The sequence below is a fragment of the Furipterus horrens genome, unplaced genomic scaffold, assembly GCF_987537825.1.
Source record: "Furipterus horrens unplaced genomic scaffold, mFurHor1.1.pri manual_scaffold_3, whole genome shotgun sequence".
Taxonomy (NCBI): domain Eukaryota; kingdom Metazoa; phylum Chordata; class Mammalia; order Chiroptera; family Furipteridae; genus Furipterus; species Furipterus horrens.
The window spans coordinates 128,139,928-128,162,790 of NW_028327173.1; the positions used below are offsets into that span (position 1 = coordinate 128,139,928).

Below are 22,863 nucleotides of genomic sequence, written 5' to 3' on the forward strand. Positions count from 1 at the left end.
ACCTTTTCAGTTTGGTTAATCAAAATTCCAATGTTTAAAACTCATGTTATCAATTATTTATTACTAAATTAGTGAAAACACTATCTTAATTCACCAGCTTGATTCTTTATTAAGCCTGTTTTTTTATTTTTAGATTTATTTTCAGCTTTTTTTCCAGAACTGTTCGTTTCCAAGACAGGTGTTTCCCTACAGTGTTGCAGAGAAGCACATGCCACTCCTAGCCAAAGCTGTGCACCTCTCCGGCACCTTGCTGTGCTGCCCACCTTCTCACCATCCCTCTCCTTATTTTTAGTTAAAAATACAATGAAACAATAACATTAAAGAACAAACTATTGTACAACTACATTTGCACACCCATTTCCATGTTTGTGTATAGTCTTCTATCAATAAGGCCCTGCTGTTTTAGTTATTTCTAGTTGATATCCCACATGGACTGCCTACAAGGGTGACTGATACAAGTTTTAAGGAGTTGTTCCCTTGTAATTCACACACACTCACAAAAAAAAAAAAAAAAAAAAAAGACCAGTTTAAATACAGCAGAATATCTGAATCAACTATCACAAGCTACAGTGCTATTTAGTTCTGATGGGTTATTTGATGCTAATGTAATGGGAATAAACAGTATCAGGCGAGATAGGAGGGTCATGGTGGGTTCAGAGCTATCACAGAAGGTGACAGTGACAGGAGACTGGTGGGGTAGAAACAAAGTATGAGCACCAGGAATTGAAAAAGCTGAGTATGTGTGCTGGGAGCTGGGGCAGACAATAATTTTGAGTGAGCCAGAAAAAGTAATGAATTGTTTAAGAAAAAACAGGAGCTCCATCTTGGTACCTGCAGAATAAGGGGACTAATCGGGACCTTCCACAAGAAGAGCCCAAATAACACAGTGTTAAATCTATGATGAGTGCTCCAAATAATATACATGTGCATGCATTTGGATATCCCAATCTGAAAGTGTATGTTCCTTCAGCACATAATCTTGGACACGGTAGACATTTTGCATATTTGTTGATTGCTGACTACTGGTGGAATCATCTGAAACAGCTGGTTTTACAGCTTGTACAATGGTGATATGGTGGGCATTAGGATTGTTTCAGGGGACAGAGTAATGCCGTGGGTTCTTATCCCACCCCAGTCTTCTAAGAGATAACAAGAGTCCCTTTTAGATTTGTTAGGTCCTTGTTTACACTCAGCTACCCACCCCACCCCCCAAAAATTAGCTTTTCCCTGTATTTCTAATGCAGTCATTCATATTAATTCTCTAACAATTCTCCGCACATCCATAGATTAGCACAGCCACTTCTCATTGTGACACGATGGGTGAGAGTGCTTCACCTCCTACAAAGTCCAGGAGTCTCCAGCATCTCATTAGTATAAACAGTAACGGCAAATCTGGACTTACAAACACCAGCTAGCATGGCTGGAACTGCCCTGCTGGAGAAGGGTTCATTATAAATATTGACTGTAATTCCCTTTTTAATTAAAAAAAAAATGTGGACTCTTCCTGTAGTAATGTAACTTCAAATCATAGACTCCCAGCCTCCAGGAAAGATAATAAAATAAAAGGATAATGCTAAAACAAAAATACCCAGCCAGCATAAAAATGTTGTGTAATTCAAATGAGAGTTAAACAAAGAAGGTGATAAAAGTAATCAAGTAGTAAAACAAAGGGCAGGAGACATAATATAAACAATGAACCAATAGGATGGTTAATTAGTTTGCTTTGCAAAGAAGATTTAATTTCTCCCCTGAAAGCAATGGCGGTGACAAATAAGCCATACCTACCAAATAGCTTCAAGTGTAATGTAATATGTCCCCCAATCGCCTACAAAAGAAATGCCATAGAATTACTGTGCATGGTGCTGAATTTCCATGGATGCCTCTGAATTACCATGCAGGGGGTCTTGGCTCTGGATTGTTTTGACAATGATCCTTTAGTTTTATTTTTTGTTTGTTTTTTAAAGTATATTTTATTGATTATATTGTTACAGTAGTTGCAATTTTTTCTCCTTTGCTCCTCTCTGCCCAGTACCCCCTGCCCTCCAGCAATCCCACCCCCCTTAGTTCATCCATGGGTCGTGCATATAAGTTCCTTGGCTTCACCCTTTCCTATATATTCTTAACTTCCACCTGTCTATTTTGTACCAACCGATTATGCTTCTTAGTCCCTGCACCATTTCCCCATTTCTCCCCCTTCCCCCTCCCAGCTGATAACCCTCCAAATAACCCCCATATCTATGATTCTGTTCCTATTCTGGTTTGCTTAGTTGGATTTTGTTTTTATTTTTTAGATTCAGTTGTTGATAGTTGTGAGTTTGCTGTCATTTTAGTGTTCATAGTTTTGATCTTCTTTTTCTTAAGTAAGTCCCTTTGACATTTCATATAATAATGGCTTGGTGATGATGAACTCCTTTAGCTTCACCTTGTCTGGGAAGCACTTCATCTGCCCTTCCATTCCAAATGATAGCTTTGCTGGTTAGAGTAATCTTGGTTGTAGGTTGCTTTTCATCACATTGAATACTGCTTGCCAATCCCTTCCTGCCTGCAAAGTGTCCTCTGAGAAATCAGCTGATAGTCCTATAGGTGCCCCTCCACCCCCACCCCTCCATAGGCATCTCTCTGCCTCTCTCTTGCTGCCCCCAGGACTCTCTGTTTATCTTTCACCTTTGGCATCTCAGTCCTGATGTGGTCCCCTCTGGGTCCAGCTCACCCAGGACCCTCCATGCTTCCCGAACCTGTATGTCAATCTCCTTCACAAAATTTGGGAAGTTTTCCTCATTTTTTAAAATTCTTGCTTCCTCATTCTGCATTGGTTGACTATTGTTTTCTTCCTTATGTTCCAAATCATTGATTTGAACCCCAGTTTCCTTCCCTTCACCATTGATTTTGTGTGGATTTTCCTTCCTTTCACTTAACATAGCCTTCACTTCTTCTCTTATGCGTTTGCTGTACTCAAGCCTATGTGTCAAGCCTGTGAGCATCTTATCACCAGCGTTTTGAATTCTGTATCTGTTATGTTGTCTCTCTCCTCATTTGTTAGGTTGGCTATCTCCTCATCACTTAGTTCTCCCACTGGAACCTTGATCCATTTCCCCTTTTGGGCCTTACTTCTCTGCCTCCTCATTCTGACAGGCTCCTGTGTTTGTTGGCCTCCACATCCCAGGTAGAGCTGTCACTCCTGTTACATTGTAAGGGGCAGACGCTTAGGGATTCATCAGTATAGGGCGACCTGTTTCACCACATTGTGGCATTGTATGTGAGGAAAGGGTCCAAGAGGGAATAATGCTGCTTGCCCATCACTCGCCCCTCTTCCAGTCACCTCTCCCACTTTCGCACCGGACTGGCACCCCTCTAACTGCTGCCCTGGCCATTGTTCTCAGAGTGAGTGGGTCTGTGGACATTCTAGGACTGCCGGGGCCCTTTAAACAAGTGGACTCTGCTGAGAAACCGGCAGTTTCTGCCTCCATCCTAACCCCCACTGGTCTGCACAGTCAGAAGCAATGAGGCTTGATTTTTCCTGGTGCTGGAACTGTGAGCTGTGAGGTCTGGTGAGGAGCTGGGAATGCTCCCCAGGTGTCCCTCCTGACTTTTTTGAATATGTGACTGTGCTTTCTGCTGGCCCATCGCTGCCACCACCACTGCCACCACCGCACGGCATCCTCTCTGCCCTGGCTTTGCCCCTCCTACCTGTCTAGATGAGTATTTCTTCTTTATATCTTTGTCTGTTGGACTTTCACACAGTTTGATTATCTGGAACTTCTGGTTGTTTTTAGTTTTGAGGTAGTTGTATTCTTTCTTAGTTGTAGAAGGAGATGAAGCGTGTCTGTCTACTCCTCCATCTTGGCCGGAAGTCCCAATCCTTTAGTTTTTTTAAGCTCTACAATTTCTATCTGAATTGTTCCAGAGCAGAAGTCTCAAGCTCAAACACCCACAGGGCTCAAGAGCAGCACTGGTGGTAAATGGACGGGAGTTGGGGGAGACCATTACAACTTGGAGAATACTGTTCCATCTAAGGCAGTCAAGTCTTGCCAAGTGGGCCACATCATCCAATCTTAACGATAAGCCTAAAATTCAGATTTGTGTGTCATTTCTCTTTATATCAAAAGGACCATATGGGACTGGCTACATAATTTTTGGGGTCCAGTGTAAAATGAAAATGCAGAATTCCTTGCTCAAAAAGTATTAAAGCAAGCGTGGATCCTTTTGGGCACAGGCCCAATGGGCCTGCACAGTTGCAAGCCCATGAAGCCTGCCTAGGAGCCATACAAAACACACTGCAGGCCAGCTTCAGCTTATGAGTCACCCAGTTTGAGACTCTGTTCTAAAGGTTCCACATTCTCTCCCCATTTCCACTTAAGACTCAGAGCACACAGCTGCAAGATGTGTTTTGAATAATAGAATAATACGTGGCTGGTGGCTTACAAGGGAAACAAAGTCTCTCCTATGTCCATATCAAGTTTTAAAACCAACTGGAGGATTCAGCTGCTGACCTATATGCTTGTGGGGAAGAAATCGTCTCCCTTATTAATTAAAAATATCTAAAAAACCTATAGGTATGGACAAAGTCCTATAAAAAATAACATTCCCCTGAAAAGCCTTCCTGCTCATAGCCCATGTACAGAGTTGGGCAGTGCAATGGCCATCAAAGAGGAATGGTGAACCTGCAAGTGATTGTCACTAGTCAGACACACCTTATACACGAGTGAATGTGCACCTGAAAAATTTCATGAAAATACAATCACAGTTTTTAATACATTAGTTAATATTTTAATTTATAGAAATGCTTCCCATTTAAACTGATGTTTGTAATGCACACCAGGGTAAATTGTTGGAGGTGACGGGTACACTGGCCCCAACATGGCTCACACCTCCACTGGCATGCTGGCTAGAACTTTCCATTTAGAGGGCTCTCTGGACAGTTTTTAAAGATGTGAAATATATTTTATAAAAATTTTAAAATCTCTCTTTAACTAATATGTCAGATACATTTCATATTTCCATGTGTCAGGTTTATGTCAACTGAAATAGACAAGTACTTTTTGGTTGATTCTAGTTTTCAGAATAGCATATACCAACAAAATGCTAATGCCACGTTGCTTTGTCCACATCCAGCAATATTCTAATCCAAACACAAGCAGAAAAAAAGTTATAACTCAATGCAGTTATTTTACAAGTATATGTGGACCATAAATGCATCTTCACCTATACATATGTGCAGAGATACTGGGTTTATCTATTAACACATGGAATAGAATTAAATAGAAATAAAAAGTGTTAAAGAGAGAATAAATTATTTCACTACAAACATACCTGTTTATTTTTGTCTCCCCCTCTAGAATGTAGTGGGGGAAGAGATTTATTTGCATCAGTCTTATTCACTGCTATGTTCACTGACATTGCCTGGAATATAGTAAATACTCAGTACTCATTGAATTGAATTGAATCCATACAATCAAAACAAACTATCATTCACTAATTCTAGGACTGGAAAGAGAAGAAAATGAAACTTGTAGCAGGACAACCAACTTCCTAAATTCCACTGGCTTTTTCACTCCCTAATTGGAGCCTAACTCCTTTAGTCACTGCACATGGTAACTCTGTTGCTTTCTGACCAGCCTCTCATTCCTGTAGCTCCTGCAAACACAAACTTGAGCCTCCATGGAGCAGGCTAGAACAAAGGTTAACTTCCTCCCAGAGTCTAGAAAAGGCTAATGAGCTATGTGGAATAATATGTCTCAGTATTCACCATACTGGAATCAATATCAATGTGCCATCAGTGTGTGCATTAGCCCCACAGTCAAACAAAGAACAGCCCTCAGTAATGACGCTGGGGGTGGGTAGCTGGGCATGGGCAAAATGATGCAGAGATGACTGTATCAGCTCTCCTTAAACACAAGGCTTCCGGGATGTTGCTCAAGATTGTCATTTTTGTACTTTATCAGAGATAGGCAGTGTCTGGATTCAGCCACTGATACACTCTGTAAAATAACTCCTTTATCTTCTTGACCCAAGATGTGGATTCCAAGTACACCTTCCTGACTGTGAGAGATTTATCTCTGTCCTTGCCTAGTGTCGCCAGCAAATGCAAATAACTTAAACTTAGCAGGGCATGACACACAAAGCTGATAAGGCAGGTAAAACAAACCTGAATCATTACTGACTCAGGTAAGACCTGCTTTTAGTGCAACTCTGTCATGCCCACGCTCATTTGTGTAGCATTTCCCATATACAAATCCTACTAGAAAAATATGTCAAGCAAGGTTAGTGGCAAAAAGTCTGAACATTATTTCTGCATCAGAGTAGAATCTGACCAAGAATCATGCTCATTCCTGCAGTAAAACTGATCTTAGTGTTGCAAATGGGATATCATTCTGCACATGAAATCTGATTTTCCAATTAGAATGAGAAGGGGTGGGTGAGTGTGAAAAAGATGACTGATTTGTATAGTATACACAGTTGAGATGTTATAAAACTAAGATGACAGGGTAGGCATGAGGGTGCCATAGTCAAATCACATCAGTTTGAAATCCTGGACCAATCACTTCTTAACTATATGACCTTAGCCAAATTTGTTAACCTGGCTAAGACCTGGTTTCTGCAAAATGTGAATAATAACACTAAATAAAGATTGTTAACTCTCTGTCTCATAATGTCATTATAAAAACTAAATAAGATAAATGCAATGCTTATTCCAGTGTCTGATACACAATAAGAACTGAATAAAAGGATGCCTGTGGCTATTACGATTACTATTTTTATCACCCCCCACCCACATGGGCTGATACAAAGAAGTAACTTCTTTGTAACTTTGTAATTCAGTAAAGAAAGCCATAACCAAAAGCACGGTGGAGGTTAGCTTCTTGTAAGGCATCCATAGTCTAAACTTGGCCACACAGTAAGTAGGATCATGATGATCTTTCACTCATCACTGTGAAAAAAAATTCTTTAAATTCTAGGAAGTTTCAGTGAAACACCACTAAATACAGCCATAGAGCAATCAATCCTTTCCCCCATACTCACTTGCTCCATCCACCCCTTGGGGATATATTAAAAATAAAACTAAGGCAGCTGAAATAGACTTCGCCAGTAATTAAGACATGCAGCGAATCAAAGAGCAGCACAGGCCGCGGCCCTCTGCAAAGAAACTGAACCCCAGGATGACAGCTCCCATTGCCAGGGCTTTGTTCTCCTGGAGCAAAAAGAACACAAAAGCACAAAGTTGGGGAACTGCCACTGCATTTTCAACATTTGCAGGGGCAGAGGGAGATGACAGGCTCTTCTGAACTACAAGCATATTCCTCCAGATAACTGCGGCAGCCCACACCCATCAGCGCCGTTTCCACTCTGAAAGCATGACTCCACTTTTTTCTAACAGTGGCCTTAAGGAATCTGGCTTTGAGACTTCCAGTAATTGTACAAATCACCTATGATGAAGCAGCTGAGCACTGCTAGACAAAAGAAATAAAAATTAAGCAAATAAAAAACTCATTAAAATGCTGCCTTTGGTTATTTTTACTCTGAGCAATTCATGTTACCAAACAAGTCTTTCTTCATTTCCTTGGAAGTAATACTTTAAAAGAATTCTAATGGGCACAGAGTGATTTTCTCCAAACTCATAATCCAGCCACTAGACACACTGTCCCTTCCCCCACCCCCATCTAGCACTCCTCCCTGTCACCTGAGAGCTTTCTGACTTAGCTGTGCTCACACCCAGCACTCCAGCAGAGCTTTCTGTTCACATGATATAGAAAAAAAGCAGGCAATGAACAATTCATGCTCCTAAGTGCTTGCAATAAAGCCAGGCTGAGCTGACCTCTCCCATCCCATACAGCTGCAAGTCAGTCACATAAGCTTAAAGGACTGAGAGTAGCATGTGCGTGATGTGTATAAACAAACTAATTAAAATCTGAGGTCTTTCATTCCAGCTAGTGCCTAATGGGACCAATATGCTTGACTCTGTGCAAAAAAAAAAAATCACTCCAAGCTGGCTAGAGGATTATCCGTCCTGCTTCCTATGATACATCCCTTTTTAACAAACAGCCTAAAAGAAGAGGAACTCGGGGTTGCTGTTCTTTCCTATAAGAGTTTTCAAATAAAAACTATCAACTCAGCAGCACTGAGCCAAAGACCACTCCCTGATTCCAAGTGGACATATTGATCAATTGAACTGACATGTGCCTCTTCCTTTCTCTCCCTTCATAGCAATCAGCTGCACCAGGGAAACCCACTTCATTTCCCAAAACAAAAGACAACACACTGCTCCTTATCTGACATTGTCAGGCCACATTTTTTAAGGTAAAAAAAACAATGAAAATGCCCAGAGACAGGAGTTGAAATGAAGAGGATACATGTTTACCTGGAGTTTCTGAATTGAGTTGAGGGGTATTCAGCACAGTCACTGAGGACCCTGCTAGTGATGCATCTTACCAGATTCTGCTAAAGTTAAACAAACATAGCAACACCACTGCCACTTCATCAGGGTTCCCCTTCATTGCAACTGCCGCAGAGAGGAGACTTGTTACAAGTCAACCTGCAAACAACTCCAGCTATTTTAGAGACTATGCTAGAGATGGAAAAACATTGTGGCAGTCCTTCAACTAACTATGAAGGACATGGGTTGAAGGACTATCCTATAAATCAAAAAGCTCAAGTAATTTTATTTGGTCAAGGCCTCATGTTTTTAATAAATTGTCTTGCAAGAGATCCCCTTTCATAGCAGGGTTATGTCAAATGCTTATTCAGCAGTCATTCTTTGCCATGAAGAAACTAAAACCCAACTGAAGTAAATACTGAATTTCATACTGCAAATCACTAAATATTTCATAAATCACAAGAGCAAATAGGGGACCAATTAGCTCTGTCCCATTTAAAATATATATATCTTTACAATGTTGAAAGACTGTAAACTACTCATTTTAGAGCCTATTGGGGGTTTTACAATAAGAAATCGTCTTATGTTTATGAAAAATTCCATGAGAACACTAAAAATAGGCAGAGATGGGGAAAGAATAATTTTACGTATTTTGATTTCTTTATGAGTCTTATTGGCCTTTGTCTTAACCCAGCAGCCTGAAAAACAGATTTAGGTAAAACAGCCCTCCTTTCCCTAGTCCATTTTAAGCAGACAACATCCCCCATCTCCGCCTTAGCAGACACAGACTAACCAACAAAACAACCATGCAATTAATGCCCAGACATTTAACACTCACCATCTCCTGCTCCCACTGTCTTCTTTTGATGTTTACAGCACATCTGTAGGATGCAATACTAGGAGATGCCTTGTTTGACCTGCTGCATGATGCTGTGACATCAGTTCAGATGATGCAGCTCATTATGGGAAAGACTGCTGTTGCTATGGCAACTGGGATGTGCCAGGAATCCTTGCTGCATTTCCAGTGGAGGCTGAGACAATACGGAAGCCCTGTAAGAAACAGACGATATGCAAAATTTAGACCAAAGGAAGAGGATCCCTCATTGGACTAAAATCCATAGATTTAAAAGGGATTTCCCTGAAGGTATTTGGGACAAAATAAAAATCACCTTCTACTTTGTTGTTACACATTTAGAAGGGGAGAGGGATGTAGATTTAGTACTGAGCAAACATAAACTCAAATGGACAGTGTTTCTCTGTCGAGCAGTTGGATCACTTTTTCTTCTCTGGACAGCGTTACAATACCTTTTTAGAAGTTATCAAAAAGAATTTTTGTTCATTTGCCAAAGACTAAAAGAACAAAGCAGGAAGCAAGAATAGAATTAAAAATGGAATATAAAAAACTGAGAAAGTGACTCTAATTGTAAAGTAAATAGGCTTTAATTCTCAAAGCACGGGCAAACTACCAATGAAGGTTGCCCTGACCAGTTACCTCATGGACACCAACCCACAGACCCTTCTCATTCAGAGTAGCCCAGGCACTCACTTGAGCATCAAACAGGCATGGGGAAGGAGGTTTAAAATCTGGAGGTGGGGCATACCACAGGAACCTTAACTTCTAGGGCACCTTTCCTTGGCCTGCAGAACCCTTCCCACTTACAGCCCAAATGCAAGAGTCTTTTCTGGGACTAAATCTCATGGCTGAAACAAGTGGCAGACCTTCTAGGAACTTTCTAAATCATTGGCATTCCAAACATTCGAGCTCTGTTTTCCTCTCTTCGGGGCAATAAGACACCCAGGAGGAAATTATTCATGCCCCTTCTCCCACAAAAGCTGAGAGTGTGTGAAAAGCCACATTTAAACAGGACACAGTGAGGTATTTCTCCAGTTGGTAAAAGAAAAGCAAATCTAAAGCAATCACTCATTTCCAGTCCTGAGCAAAAACAAATATTATGTGGTGAGAAGGAAGGGGAAGGAGAGATGGACAGAGCAGCCATCTTTTGCATATTTAATACTCTCAGAACATGGACAGAGACAGAACCAAACTGAGCTTTACCCACTCCATCTTCACCTCTGGGTAAGAACGACGTTCTGGAGGTCCAAAATCTAATGAGACAATTATGCTGTCCTCTCCTACTTGAGAATTTAAATGGCACTGTTAGCCAACTGCATGGGGGTTTGGGGGCAGGGTGGAAGGCAGAAGTAATTCAGGCAGTCCTCTGTTAAACAGGGGCTGATAAAATGCATAAGAGGTGCCCAGATCCTAGCAGGGTGCACCATAGGCCATGCACAGAGCAGTTCTGCCTTGCATGAGAAGGCAGGGTTGTTTCTGCTTCACTTAATGAAGAGCTGGGATACTAAGAGCAAGAGGTGAAGCTGCCAGCCCAAGTCATCCATGCACTCAGTCATGGTCAGAGGCTGGCTCCTACCCTTTATCTCAGGCCACATGCCACACCAAGTGAAGTAATAGGAAGCCACTCCAGTGCAAAGATCATTTATTTTGGATCTAGAAAACCCAAGCATTAATGCCAGTTCCTCCAGTGAGCACCTGTGTGACATCAAGCCAATCAATTAACCTCTCTGGGCCTTAAGTTTTTCATCTGCAGAGATGATGGATTTAGCTATTATATTAACTATGGCTTTCAAGGTGTCTTTGTTAGTAGTGGACAAAAAGTGTTCCACTTGTAATAAAATAGACCAAATCCGGCCTGCCCTGGTTGAGAGGGGAGAAGAACCCAAGAACCATTCTCAACCCCGAACCCCTACCCTCATGTGCCTTGAAGACACCTCTGAAGAAGATGTAACAGAAATCATGGGTCTAGAACAATATTACCATCCTTTCTGGAGCTGAAATTCCATGATTCTGTAGAGAGGAGAGAGTAGGGCAGGACCAGGTGTCCCAGACTTACATTTGGCTTCTCAGAATTTGAGGAATCTTCTCAGCCTCCTTTGCCAAAAGCAAGTCATTTGGTGGGAAGAGATGGGTGACTCAACAACTCTGAGGCCTGGTCAGACCTTCAACAGCCTGAACTGCCTGCATAACTGAATGGCCCTCACTGGGTAAAAAGGAGACCCATGAAGCAGAAGCAAGTCATGAGTGTTGTCTTTCTTGTGAATGGGCCTATAGTAATGCACTGTGGACTTCCCCGTGGCCTTTCTCACTGTTCCCACATCCCTACCTCATGAGGTTGTTTTGAGAATTGCATGCAATAATGTATATACAAACATTTGAAAACCAGTAGCATCACAGAAATATCAGACCTTGTTAATATTGTCATTAATAGCCCACTCAGCCCAATCAGTGGAGGCTCTTTGGCTCTCACCTGTAGATCCAGCTAGATTCTTGACTCTGAAATAAGATGGTCAGGAAATGGTTTGCAAAGTCTGCACAGCTACCAAGGAGGCCTTACTCCTCACCACTCACTTCAGATGAGTTCAGGGAAGGTAATGAACCAGCAATCTTCTCAGAGCACAGAGCCTGGGTCTTGGGCAACAATGAACAGATAAGTTTCTCCTGGAGAGCAAAATCATTGAATTGAGGCAAGAAGCATCAGACCTGAGTGACTACAGGTATATCTCATTGTATCATGGGTTCACAGATGTTACATGTTTTACAAATTGAACGCAAGATCGTCCACCAGCAAAAAAATTATGGCTCACTTTATTGCAATATTTGCTTTATTGCAATAGTCTGGAATTGAACCTGAAATATATCTAAGGTATGCCTATAAAAGGATTTCAGAAAGTTGCTCTGAGTTAGAGGCCATGTGTCTCTCATTTTGCCTCTGATGGAGAAGACTTTGTATCACCAAAATATCCTGGATTCTCAGCTGAATGGACAGGCTAGATGGAACTTTGGGTAGTCCCCTTGGGATGTAAATGTGTATAATGGGAAAGGAAGCAGAAAGATATTTGGGGGACAGCAGGAAAACTTGTGATAGCTCCTGGGATTGCTCACCAATATCCATGTTCCCCTCTTCCTCCTAGGTACATCCCAGTGCCCTTACCTCCAAGTGGACCTTGGGACTAGTTCTCACCAATGGAACATGAGTGAAAGTGGATATGGTTAGGAGCACATGTGCCTTCTCCATATTTCCTCCGCTCCTAGCTGGATGCAAAAAATCTAGCAGAGAACTCAAGCCCTAGAACACTGTGAATGGAGCCTGTGTCCCTGAATGACCACATGAGGCACCACTTTTCTCTCCCAACTACCCACTGACCCATATGGAACTACAATGAGTGAGAAATAAACCCACTGAGATGTCGGGGTAATTTATTATAGTTAAATTATTTATAGATAACTTATAATAACAATTTCATAAAGTATAAAATAGATAATAATATATAATAATAATATACTATATTTATATTATGATTTATTACTATTTGTTATAAGCTGACAATGTTACAAACAGGTTCCCTTATTACAGACTTTCTCAGAGACTGATATGCTGATATGCATTGAGACTCTCCCATGGGGGAATATAGTACATAGTACTTTCCTAATTTATTTAACCATAAAATTCTTTTTTTCTACTGTTCCATTGGCTGTCAACTAATCGTATGGAAAACATGACTGTAAACAGGATGCATTAGACCACCCCACCCTCTACTAAGCTTCTCATGCAGCCTGGAGGCTATAAAAGAGAAAAAAGTGTGCTCTCATCCCCAGTACAACCCAGTCTGCCTGCAATCTTTCACTGCCATCCTGAATTGACAAGGCAAAAATTTGGTGGCGTTATTATAGACAGAGCAACATTTACACAAATGTTTCCTCCTGGACATTTTCCCCCCATTAAAATTAGGAGTGTGACCCAAATCCTTACCATTTCAGGAGCAAATGAGTTTTATTTCCAAACCATTACTTCATGTTATATAAATCTTGTGTGTGTATTTTAGGAGTTTAAAAAATCTGAAAGCCATTCCTGAAAATGTGAGGCCTGCATCCCTTAGCATATTATGTGAAAAGTTTTAGGTCTGAGGAATGTTAGTTATTAGTTAACAACTGTTGGGAAACTATTAGCTGATTTCACAGGTAAGCTTCCAAATTATCCAGGCTAAATACAATAAGTGTGTATTTCTTGTTCACTTGAAGTCTAAATGGATGTTCCCAATTGCAGGTGACCCTCTACATGGTTATCCAGGGAGTGTGTATTAGGTTTCACCTTCCTCCAGAGCCTCAGTCCTTGGCATTCATTGAGCATTTAGAGAAGACACAGGGAAGGTTTTTATGGGCCAGGTGCAGAACTACTCTTCTTACTTCCACCCACATTCCATTGGTTAGAACTCAGTGAAATGGCCACACATGCTGCAAAGGGCTAGTAAATGGAGTCTAGTTTTGTTCTCAGGAAGAAAATAAAACAGGTATAATGCACAATTATATAGCCTCTGCCACATCACGAGATCAGAAATCTGAACCTTGTTTCAGACTGCATTTTACATGTGCCTGCAACACCACCAGTGGGTCCTCTTAAGCTCAGCTGAACATTCAGACACACAAGACTATCCTAGCCAACATGTGGCATTGGTCTGCTCAGAGAATTAGCCAACAGGTCACAGCTCTTCAGCAACAGTCCTACAGCAATCCACAGTGTCCAGGAGCTATTCTATTTGGCCCCTAGATGACAGCTCAAGAACAATGAGAACACATTAGTCAAGTTCAGGAGCAGTCTTAAAAGCATTATTCTGCACAGGAGCCAATATCTTGTAACAATTTCATAGGCATAACTTTCAGAGTTCCTGCAAAAGATATGCCCAATTACAATAGTCACTGCACTCAGAGAAGCCCCATGTTATGGATTCCTCTTAAGATTTATAGTCATCTCAACCCAGGCCAAGAAGGCTTACCCCTCATTACCCACTTCAGATGTAGCCAGAGAATATAATGAATAGATAGACCTCTTGGGGGTCCCCCAGAGCCAGGCCCATGGGCAGAATGGACAAACAGCTCCTCTTGGAGAGCAGAGTTAGGGCCAACCCAGAGAAATTCTTCTACTTCCAGCTAGCCATTTTTACTAACCAAAAGTCAATTTTACCCTAAGCAATATTGTCTAGAAATAATGATGATATTTTATCATTTTTAGGTTTCCAGGGGAACAGATCTACAAAGTTAACTGAATATCAGACTCTCATACAGAAAGGGAAAGGCTTTAGTTAACCCTCTACCAACAATGCCCAATTCTGGCTTCAAAATTAACCTTTGTTGATAAAATATGAAAGTATTCTAACACTTCAACCACATGCCTATATTATCACATACTGGTTGTGAATGTTGCTTAAATCACTTTCTGTACTTTCTGAGAATATTTGGAAGCCAAAAATATTTGGACACCAAACTACAGTGGACATTTGTGGCTCTCATTGATGTTGAATGCTCAGTATCCTTTGTACTCTCTTTAGATAACCATGCAAAGCAGAAATTGTTGCCTGAAAATTATTAATCATTGGTGATCAGAATAGAATTTGCAGCCATCATAATGATATAAAAGCTCAATTATTATTGTTTCCTGATACTTGGATTTGTTATTCTCTCTCAGACATCACCTCTCCCACATTCTAACACACATGCTTTGGGTGGGACTCCAACTAAAGGAATGGAATGTCTAACTCAGTCCTAAGCCAATCAGCTTGTTATATCTCCCTGATCTACAGCAGTTAGTTCAGAAATGGGTATGGGACAGCACTGAAGCCAATGAGATGCAATGAGACATTTTAATGGAAATCACAGTTGCCTCTTGATTTTGAATGTTAAAGAATGTCAAATCTGAACCTGCTCGTCAATTTTGCATTATTGAGTAAAGAACCTGTCTAAGTCTCTTTTGTTCCTACCAATTAGGCTTCTTAATCCCTGCACCATTTCCCCCTTTCTCCCCCTTCCCCCTCCCATAATCAATAAAATATACTTAAAAAAAAAAAGCCAACAAGAAAGAAAGCAGAGCTGGGTTGAGAGACAAGAAACAGTTCTGGTGACACTGCTTGGGCCAGAAATCAGCCCTACTCTGGTTCTGTAGACAGTAAGAGTGAAAAAGTCCCTTTTTCCTGCTTAAGCCAGTATGTTTTGAGATTTCCATCACAGTAAACAGAGACCTAACTGATCCACAAAGGCAACAGAGAAAGTGGGTAATGTGTAAACTGACACCGTGAGCATGCAACTTACTTGGACAGGAGAAAAAAAGTTTGGTTGTGGAATACTTCCTGAGCCCTAGCAATGAGATCCCTCAAAGGGCCAGAACTGGCAAGCCCTCCTCACAAGGAACATGCAAGGCACTATCCAGCTTTTCTCCTGGACATCCTGGATTTATGACCATCACCTTACATCCCACTCAGCCTGAGACATAGTCTTCTGTACTTTCCCAGGCAAAATTTACATCAACAAAGGCCCAAAACTTCAAAAAGCCCAGGGAGGGTGGACGACCTAGATTTGCAGCCTGAATCAGACATTAAGGCAATTTTGTCCACAGAAGCTGGCCCCAATCAGTTCAGTCATTTCCCTGCCATCCTTCTGAATTTGAGATTGTTCTCTTGCCCAACTTTATAGAATTAATATATTTTTGCTGATTCACTTAGACTTAACTCCAAATACAAAATTTGGCATGAACTCAAGTGACGTTAACCTGTTGGTAGAAGCACAGTTGTGCTGCCTTCCCTACACAGTGGAGAAAACATTCAGGACAAGCACATGAAGGAGGGGTTTGCAAGCTCATTAACTCTGCGTGAGTATTTCTGGGGCTTTCTTGTTTTAGTATTTAATTTTTTTATAGGTCTTAATCTTGTCTACTCAACTAGATAATGCTTTAGGGTACTAACCATGTCTTGTACTACTTTTGATCTCCCCATAATCTTTAGCACACTTCTAAGCATAAATAATTTCTTAATAATTCCCTGTTAATTCTTAATTTCTTTCTTTTAAAATAATATCAGTTCCATTCCAGTCAAAGACAAGTTTTCTAGCAACCTTCTCCTTATCACCCGAGAGTTTGAAATGTTATAAGGTTTTATTAAGACTTGTATGTGTAAATATTTAGACCTCCTTTTGACCAAAAATGATAAAATAAGTGGCAAGCAAATACTTTCTATGTGTCATTAGAGATAGAGGGAGTAGTGGTCATGATACTTTTTAAAAAATTATTTACAACTGAGTCATATCTAGCAGCATTTTCAATGCACAGTCTTTTAAGTTAGAATCCTCCCCTTACCCAAGAAAAATTATTAATAAAATAATGAATCGTCATTTATAAACAAATTACACCTTATTTTCTTAGGTAAAATTCCTTCAGTAAAGAATATATTAAAAGGTTTACTATAGGACTTCCAGCCACGATGAAGGCGTAGACAGATATGCTGCATCTCCCTCCACAACTAAGAAGGAATACAACTACCTCAAAACTAGAAACAACCACAAGTTCCAGAAAACCAAAGTGCATGGAAGTCCAGCAAACAAAGATATAAAGAAGAAATATTCATCCAGACAGGTAGGAGGGGTGGAGCCCGGGTGGAGAGGACACGTGTGGTGGTAGCAGCAGCGGCAACAGCAGCAGGCCAGCGGAAAGTGCAGTCACACATTTTAAAAAGTCAGAAGGGACACCTGGGGAGCGTTCCCAACTCCTCACCAGACCAGCTCACTGTCCCAGCTCCGGGGAAAATCAAGCCTCATTGCTTTTGACTGTGCAAACCAGAGGTGGTTTAGATGGAAGTAGAAACTGCTGGTCTCTCAGCAGAGTCCACTTGTTTAAAGGGCCCCCATAGACCTAGAATGTCCGCAGACCCAACCACTCTGGGAACAACAGCCAGAGCAGCAGCTAGAGGAGCACCAGTTCGGTGCAGAAGTGGGAGGAGTGCCTGGAAAAGGGGCAAGTGCTGGGCAAGTGGCATTGTTCCCTCTCAGACCCCTCCCCCACATACAGTGCCACAACATGGCAAAACAGGTGCCCATTACTGACAAATCCCTAAGGGCCTGCCCCTTACAACGTAACAGGAGCGACAGCTCTGCCTGGGACATGGAAGCAAACAAATACAGGAGACTTCTGGCCAAGATGGAGACCTAGACTGACAGGCTTCGTCTCCCTCCACAACTAAGAAGGAATACAACTACTGCAAAACCAACAATAACCAGAAGTTCCAGAAAATAAATGGAAGTCCAACATATGAACTCATAAAGAAGTGGTGCTCATCCGGACGGGTAGGAGGGGCAAAGCCGGGGAGGAGAAGTCAAGCTGTGCTGTCCGTGGTAGCAGCAGCGACAGCAGCAGGACAGTGGTAAGCACAGACACCTGTATTTAAGGGGAGGTGAGAAGCGCCTGGGGAGCACCCCCAGTGGCAGACCAGACTCATCAGCTTGTGATTCCAAAGCTGGGAAAGGCAGACCTCCATTGCCTTGGACTGTGAGGCCCAGTGGGGGTGGGGATGGAGGAGGAGGCTCCCAGTCTCTCAGCGGAGAGTGAATGGCAAGAATCCATCTTGGACCCCCACCCCCACAGAAAACACCACAGTATGGTGAGACGGGTCACCTGGTTGTGACAAGTGCATGGGGCTCTGCCCTCTATAGTGTAGGAGGTGTGACAGCCCTGCCCAGGAAGCAAAGGTAAACACAAAAACTGTTCAAGATGGCACAGATCATGATAGAGATCCCAGTGACGCAGCTGACCAGACAGCAAATTTATAATCTAACGAAGCAGCAGATAGGAAATCTTTCTGAGACTCAGTTCAGAGCTTTAGTTATAAAAGCGCTTACAGACCTAACAGCAGATCTTAAACAAGACAGAAGAGGAATAAAGGCTAGTCCTGCTGAAATGAACAAAAACACATATGAAACTAGTGGTGAGGGCAAGAAAACCAGGGATCAAATCAACAAATTGGAACATAGGGAAGGAACAAACAGTCAACTAGTACAGAAACAGGGAACGAGAAGTGAGGAAAATGAGGAGAGGCTCAGAAACTTATTGGACAGCTATAAGCAGGCCAACATCCAAATCATAGGATTGCCAGAAGGTGAAGAAGAACTAGAAATGGAAAAATTATGTGAAAAAATAATGAAGCAGAACTTCCCTAACTTGGGGAAGGAAATAGAATTACAGGTCCAGGAAGCACAGAGAGTTCCGAAATAACTGGGCCCAGGGAGAACCACACCAAGACACATTATAATCAAAATGTCAAAAATTAAGGATAAAGAGAGAATCTTAAATGCAGCAAGAGAGAAGAAGAGAATTACTTACAAAGGGGTCCCAATAAGACTATCAGCTGATTTCTCAAAAGAAACTCTGCAGGCAAGAAGGGACTGGCAAGAAATATTCAAAGTAATGAAAAGCAAAAACCTACAACCACGATTACTCTATCCAGCGAAACTGTCACTCAGAATAGAAGGGCAGAGAAAGTGCTTCCAGGACTAAGTAAAACTGAAGGAGTTCATCAGATCCAAACCACTGTTATATGAAATGTTAAAGGGACTTGTTTGGAGAAAGAGGTTCAAAACTATGAACATTAAAATGAAAACTGTATCACAACAACCAACAACAGAAGCTAGGGAACCGAAACAAAGACAAACTAAGTAGGCAGTGAGAGTGTGAACAGAATTATAGGCATGGGGAAAATTATGGGGGGAGGTCAGCAGGGAGGAGGAAGGGGGAAAGGGAGGTAGATGGTACAGGAATTAAGAAGCATAGTAGGAGGGAGTGGAGTAGATAGGAAGATGTTGAGAAGAACTATACACACTACCAATGGGCATGGACTAAGGGTGGGGGACAACTGGAGGGAGGGATGTCACTGGGTAGAGGGAACAAAGAGAAAAGAAATTGGTACAACTGTGACAGCATAATCAATAAAGCATATTAAAAATAAAATAAGTTATAATGAAATAAAAAAAGGTTTACTATAGCAAAGTCACAAACAGCTATAATAAAAGAGATTTGTTTACGGGTACAAACTTTTTAAAGTAATTAATCCAATTTAATAAATTTATTCTTAAAAGCCAGCTCTCTATAAAGCACAGAGTTATGCACCATTAGTGAAGTAATCTTTATTTGCTAGGATGCTATGAAACGAGAGAGCTAAAATCCTGCAACCTGTTATAATCAGTTTTATTTTTACTCTCCCTGAGTCTTTATGTCAGCCTACTTTATATTCCATTAACTGGATGTATGTCTATCATGAAAACATTTTCAAGCTTTTTAAAAATTTTATTGATATTAGAGAGAGATAGGAAGGGAGAGAGAAAGAGGGAAAAGGAGACAGAGAGGAACATCTATCTGTTGTTCCACTTATTTATGCATTTATTGGTTGATTCTTGTACATTCACTGACCAGACCCACAACCTTGGCATATCAGGGTGATGCTCTAAAAAACAGAGCTATCCAGCCAGGGCTTTAAGCTTCTTCAGGGAAAAGACAAGTTTTCCAGAGCAAGATAGGTTATGTAGCAAACACTTGTCCTGTACATTGCCTAGTTAATGTTTTTTTACCTGGGTTTACCAAGCTCAGAAACTTAATTCTTTCTCTCATTCTCCATGCCCAGCTAAAGACATGCAATCTAAGCCTCCAAAACCACCAGTCATACATAAATATATGTACATATGAACACAACATACACACAAATTTAAAAACATAGATGAGAATGAATTTTTGCACATAACACCAATCTTTCCCTCTCAAACCAATGACATAATTTTACTTTTAAATTTAGTAATTTATTGCTGGACCAAACATTGTATCAGTGTACTTATTATAAAAACATTTCACCATAATACAAAATGTTATTGCTTCATGGAATTCTTTTGAAAAGGATTATACACACACAAAATGAAAGTCACAAAAGAACATATACCATAATATATACATTGAGATATTTAAAAAAAAACAACAAAATCAAGTATTAAAAGCATTGCTTTAGCTCTGTGTTTATAGTGCTTACCTAGTGCTATGAAATGAATATTTGTTTCCCCCCAAATTAACCCCCAAGGTAATGGTATTAGCAAGTGGGCCTTTGAGAGGTGATTAGGTTGTGAGAATGGATCCCAGATGAATGGGAATAATGCCCTTATAAAAGAGGACCAAGAAAGCTCACTTGCCCCATTTTGTCATGTAAGGGTGTACACAGTGAAGAGGCACCATCTATGAACCAGGAAGCAGGTCCTCAACAGATACTGAATCTGCCAGTGTCATGGTCTTAGAATTTTCAGACTTAACAACTGTGAGAAATAAATTTCTATTGTTTACAAGTAACCCAGACTATGGTTTTTCTGTTATAGCAGTCCAAACAAATTAAGATATCCAAATCTTCAAAATCATATTTATTTCTATACATTAACAAACTATCCCCAAAAGAAATTAAGAAAGCAATCCCAGTTAAAACAGCATCAAAAAGAATACTTAGAAATAAATTTAACCAAGGTGGTGAAAGATCTGTACACTGACAACTAAAAAACATTGATAAAATAAATTGAAGAAGACACAGATAAATGGAAGGCTATCCCATGTTCATGGATTAGAATAATTAATATTGTTAAAATGTCCATTGTACCCAAAGTGATATACAACATAATGCAATCTCTATCAAAATTCCCATGAACTTCTTGCAGAAATAGGAAAACAACCCTAAAATTTGCATGGAACCACAAAAGACCCCAAATAACTCAAGCAATATTGAGCAAGAACAAAACTAGGGGCATCATGCTTCTTGATCTCAAACTATATTACAAAGCTAGTAGTCAAAATAGTATGATATTGGCATAAAAACAGACAGCTTTATCAGTGGACCAAAATAGGAAGCCCAGAAATAAACCCATACATATATAGTCAACTAATTTTCAATGAAGGCACCAAGAATACAGAATGGAAAAGACAGCCTCTTCAATAAATGGTGTTGAGGAAACTGTATATTCACATGCAAAGGAAGGAAATTAGACCCTTATCTTGCACCATACACAACAACGAAATCAAAATGGATTAAAAACTTGAGGGTAAGACCTGAAACTGTAAAACTTCTAGAAGAAAATATAAGGGAAAAATGCTGCTTGATACTGGTCTTGGCAATGATTTCTTGAATAATGCACAAAAATAAACAAGTAGGACTACATAGAACTAAAAAGTTTCTGCACAGCAAAGGAAACAATCAACAGAGAACAAAATATTTGCAAACCATGTATCCAATATATTTAATATTCAAAATATAAAAGGAATTCTTACAACTCAATAGCAAAGAAACCAATAATCCTTAAAAATGGGCAAAGGACCTAAATAGACATTTTTCTAAAGACATATAAATGGCTAACAAGTATATGAAAAGATGTTCAAGTAAATGCAAATCAAAACCACAATAAAATATTAGCTTACACCTGCTAGAATAGCTATTATAAAAAAGACAAGAGACAACAAATGTTAGGGAGGATATGGAGATACCCTTATACATGGTTGCTGGAGATGTAAACTGGTACAGCCATTCTGAAAAACAGTATGACAGTTCTTTAAAAATTTTTTGAAAATAGAACTACTTATAATCTGACACTGGGTTGGGGAGGGTCCCATACTAAAAGTTCAGTAAATTCTTGCTGAGCAAATCAATACACAGATCTCCAAAATGTTCAGCCACCAGACAAGGTACTTATTCCCAGGCTATAAATGCCAATGCTGCTCAGGGGCAAAGGTTCTGTAAAGGCAATGCTACTGATGACGGTGAATATGGCTGCACAAAGTACTTGGCATGGCAAGTATACAGAGGAGTAAAATCTCAATAATTGCTAGAACGCTGTCCCCCTAGACTAATTTTCAGGCTCTGGGGCTGTGCTAATTTTCAGGATTTCTCTATAAATACAGATTCAGTGAAACACTGTTGCTCCACAGGGAAACAGCACAGGGCTGGGAACTGGGAGCCCTGAGGCTCGGTCCTGGTAACTAGCTCTGAGGGTCATTCATATTCTGTGTTTCAGTTTTATCATGATACATGCCCTGATATTTCTGGGAACTACTGTGAAATCCCCTGAGATAATAAAGGAGAATATGCTTTCTGTATTTAAAGACTACAGGCCAGTCTAGTAAAAATGGCGTAGGTTTTAAAGAATGAAAAGCCTAGGTTTAAATCCCAGCTGTGTCATTCACCAGCTGAGTGATCATGGGCACATTACTTGCCCTCTCTGAACATAGTTTCCTTGTCTATTGAAAGAAGTTAGTAGTAAGACCTATCTCTTAGTATGGTCAGATAATTGAATGAGCTAATTATGTAAGGCAGCTGGCACATATTGGTGCTAAATAAGTGGTAATTATAGTGCTTGTTTGCCAGCTATTATTTCTCAGGTTAGTCTTTTGTAGACTATAAAGATCTTGAAATCTTTGACAATTTTTTTTTAAATCCCTATAACACCTGACATAGGTGTGAATGGTAAGCAGCTGCAGCAGCAAAAAGAGCAGTACTACTGGCAACAGAATTAGCCACAGTAGCATCAGCTATAACTGTTGTTAAAGCAGCAGGTAGCAGCAATAACAGCAGTAGCAATAGTATTAGGGCAG

General features: G+C 40.5%; 1 protein-coding gene across 2 annotated transcripts in view; it reads right to left on the minus strand.

Moving 5' to 3' along the window:
* AKAP6 (A-kinase anchoring protein 6) overlaps nucleotides 1-9,274 on the minus strand; it is a 513,452-nt gene extending 504,178 nt beyond the window's left edge. For both annotated transcript variants that reach the window (XM_090270150.1, XM_090270149.1), the window contains exon 1: nucleotides 9,210-9,274. The gene's annotated coding sequence lies outside the window, so the exon portion shown is untranslated. The remainder of the gene's footprint in view (nucleotides 1-9,209) is intronic.
* Nucleotides 9,275-22,863: the final 13,589 nt, after the last annotated feature.